We start from the raw sequence: 3563 nt of genomic DNA, 5'->3' as shown, positions 1-3563 counted from the left end.
TCAGCCACACGAGGTGTCCGCTACTTAAAGGTGCACTCACTATATTTTTAGTTCTAAATTAAAACTTTTACACAAAGAATTTAACCCTTCACAGTCAGAAAAAATCTACTTTTTATGGAACAGTTTATTGGACCTTTAAACAAAATATTTTTTAAAAGTTTGCATATGTGTTTAGTTTTTGTAGTGGTCGACCCATATTGTTTTTTTTTTTTTTTGACAGCGATGCCGATATCTTAGAAAGCAGGGTGGCCGATAAAAAGCTGATATGTATCATTTTTATTTACTCTAATTAATATTTAAGAAATTTGAAATAATTTGAAAATGATAAATGTGTAAAATAAACACACTTTAGATGACAACTTCTTGATTCTGTAATCTTATTACAGTATTTTTTCACAAATAAAGTATTATTTATTTAGTAAACACTGTAACCAACAGGGCTCTCAGTAATCTGCAAAGTTTGTGTGCATTGGGAATAATTTTTTTTATTGCCCGAACACATCGGCCAAATAGAAAAACTTATCGGCCAATGCTGATATTTGAAAAATATCAAATATCGGCCGATATATCAGCCTTGGTCGACCACTATTTGGTATCCTATTTGATCAGGCTTTATCACATAATATGATATACTGAGAATATGAAGCTCACATTTGAGGAATAAAAAAAAAAAAACCCACACATTTTAATTAAAGGTCCAAAGTGAGCAAAAATGTACAGTTTGGTGCAGCTGTTGTAATGGCCAAAAATTAAGATAAATATTTTTAAGTTTTAATTAAGTTATATATCAGTAGGCTATAGCAGGCTACTTAGTAAAACATATCATTTGTCACTGTATATATAATAATATGATATGTAAGTTGTTTTTGTAAGTTGATATTTAAATGCTTAGTTTTATGATCAGAGCTCTGTATTTTGTAAGATATAATGCAATGCTGTAAAAAGATGATTAAGACATGTACAAATAAAAGTTCCTCAAATGTCTGATGTATTATTTGATACATTTAACATGATTTTTAATTTTAAAAATGCTTTGATGCAGTAAATGTTCATCTTGAAATATTAATAACAATATAAAGTTATTAGTATGTTTGCTTTATCAAAGTCATTACATTTTATAGCAAAAATAACATGGCCTGAAGGTGGAGCATTTTGAATTCTAATAAAAGACCTTTTATTTGCTAAAAGAAGTATGAACTATCAATCAGAGGGCAGATTGCATACATAGATGATTGTGTGCAACAGGTTTTTCAGATCAAGTGTTGATCATGTTGGTAATTTACAGGCCTTAGAAATTCATGTATCAAATATGATACAGTAGCATTTTTGAGAAATATCATAAAATGATTTATAATCACATGAGATGATAACTAGATGTATGTATTTTATTCTGCTTGGAGCAGGTTACATACACTGTAAAAAATGACCGTGATTTTAACGGTAAAAAACTGTGAAAAAGCTACGGTAAAAACCTGTTAAATGGTTAATGGTAAGTTCCCCTAATATATACGGTGAAAAACTGTAATAGACATTTCAGACAATTTTACGGTGAAATACCACTTTTGGAAGTGAAAAAGAATGTAAAATTTACAGGGAAAAACCGTAAATTGACGTTCCCAGAATTCCCTGCGTTGCATTTCAAATTTTGTTTGAATTTGATGTTTTTTCTTTGAAATAACTAGGTTTCTTAGTTTTTTCTTATCAGTTATGTTTATTAGGGTTGTATGTTACATCTAATGTTGTTAAATTAATGTTTATTGCATATTTCAGTTTAATGAGTCTCACCATGATGGTGTTTAGTGTTTGTGTGAATGACACTGTGCACCTTCTATACAGGTGCTGGTCATATAATTAGAATATCATCAAAAAGTTAGTTTATTTCACTAATTCCATTCAAAAAGTGAAATTTGTATATTATATTCATTCATTACACACAGACTGATATATTTCAAATGTTTATTTCTTTTCATTTTGATGATTATAACTGACAACTAAGGAAAATCCCAAATTCAGTATCTCAGAAAATTAGAATATTGTGAAAAGGTTCAATATTGAAGACACCTGGTGCCACACTCTAATCAGCTAATTAACTCAAAACACCTGCAAAGGCCTTTAAATGGTCTCTCAGTCTAGTTCTGTAGGCTACACAATCATGGGGAAGACTGCTGACTTTACAGTTGTCCAAAAGACGACCACTGACACGTTGCACAAGGAGGGCAAGACACAAAAGGTCATTGCAAAAGAGGCTGGCTGTTCACAGAGCTCTGTGTCCAAGCACATTAATAGAGAGGCGAAGGGAAGGAAAAGATGTGGTAGAAAAAAGTGTACAAGCAATAGGGATAACTGCACCCTGGAGAGGATTGTGAAACAAAAGCCATTCAAAAATGTGGGGGAGATTCACAAAGACATGGGTTTCAGCTGTCGCATTCCTTGTGTCAAGCCACTCTTGAACAACAGACAGCGTCAGAAGCGTCTCGCCTGGGCTAAAGACAAAAAGGACTGGACTGCTGCTGAGTGGTCCAAAGTTATGTTCTCTGATGAAAGTAAATTTAGCATTTCCTTTGGAAATCAGGGTCCCAGAGTCTGGAGGAAGAGAGGAGAGGCACACAATCCACGTTGCTTGAGGTCCAGTGTAAAGTTTGGTGTCCTGGTGTTGGTCCACTGTGTTTTCTGAGGTCCAAGGTCAACGCAGCTGTATACCAGGAAGTTTTAGAGCACTTCATGCTTCCTGCTGCTGACCAACTTTATGGAGATGCAGATTTCATTTTCCAACAGGACTTGGCACCTGCACACAGTGCCAAAGCAACCAGTATCTGGTTTAAGGACCATGGTATCCCTGTTCTTAATTGGCCAGCAAACTCGCCTGACCTTAACCCCATAGAAAATCTATGGGGTATTGTGAAGAGGAAGATGCGATATGCCAGACCCAACAATGCAGAAGAGCTGAAGGCCACTATCAGAGCAACCTGGGCTCTCATAACACCTGAGCAGTGCCACAGACTGATCGACTCCATGCTATGCCGCATATGTATATGTTATTATTTAAAACCTGCTTGTGATGGGCTTTGGTTCATCATGGTTCTCATCACCTTCTGCATTTGGTGGTTATCAGTGTATTTCAAAGGTACAAAACAGATTTCAGTACTTCAATAGGTTGGTATATTAACATTATATCAGTTAAATAATTTACAGTATTTAACTGTAAATTTAAGTTAAAACCTAAAACGTTGCTAGCATATATTTTATGGTAGAATTCCGGCAACCACAGCTGCCGGTTTTTTACCGTAAATCTTACGGATTTTTTTTTACAGTGTACATATTCATGGGGATTGCCATGTTGACATCCCAAACTGGAATGCACCTGTACAATGCATCTGCTTACTTTTTCTGAAAGATTACATTCAGCCCATCTGAATGAGGAACTTCTTCTAGGCCTTTAAATCAGGCTGTAACTGAAACGGCAATTTCTGGTGATGGAAAAACATCGCAGATAAAATGAAATGAAGTAGTCCTACAGACAGTTCCCCATGGGAAGCATCGGCGCGTCTGTCTGTCCTGTCGCC

The sequence above is a fragment of the Onychostoma macrolepis genome, chromosome 03, assembly GCF_012432095.1.
Source record: "Onychostoma macrolepis isolate SWU-2019 chromosome 03, ASM1243209v1, whole genome shotgun sequence".
NCBI lineage: Eukaryota > Metazoa > Chordata > Actinopteri > Cypriniformes > Cyprinidae > Onychostoma > Onychostoma macrolepis.
The sequence above is the reverse complement of the archived record's forward strand: the minus strand, read 5'-3'. Positions refer to the sequence as shown.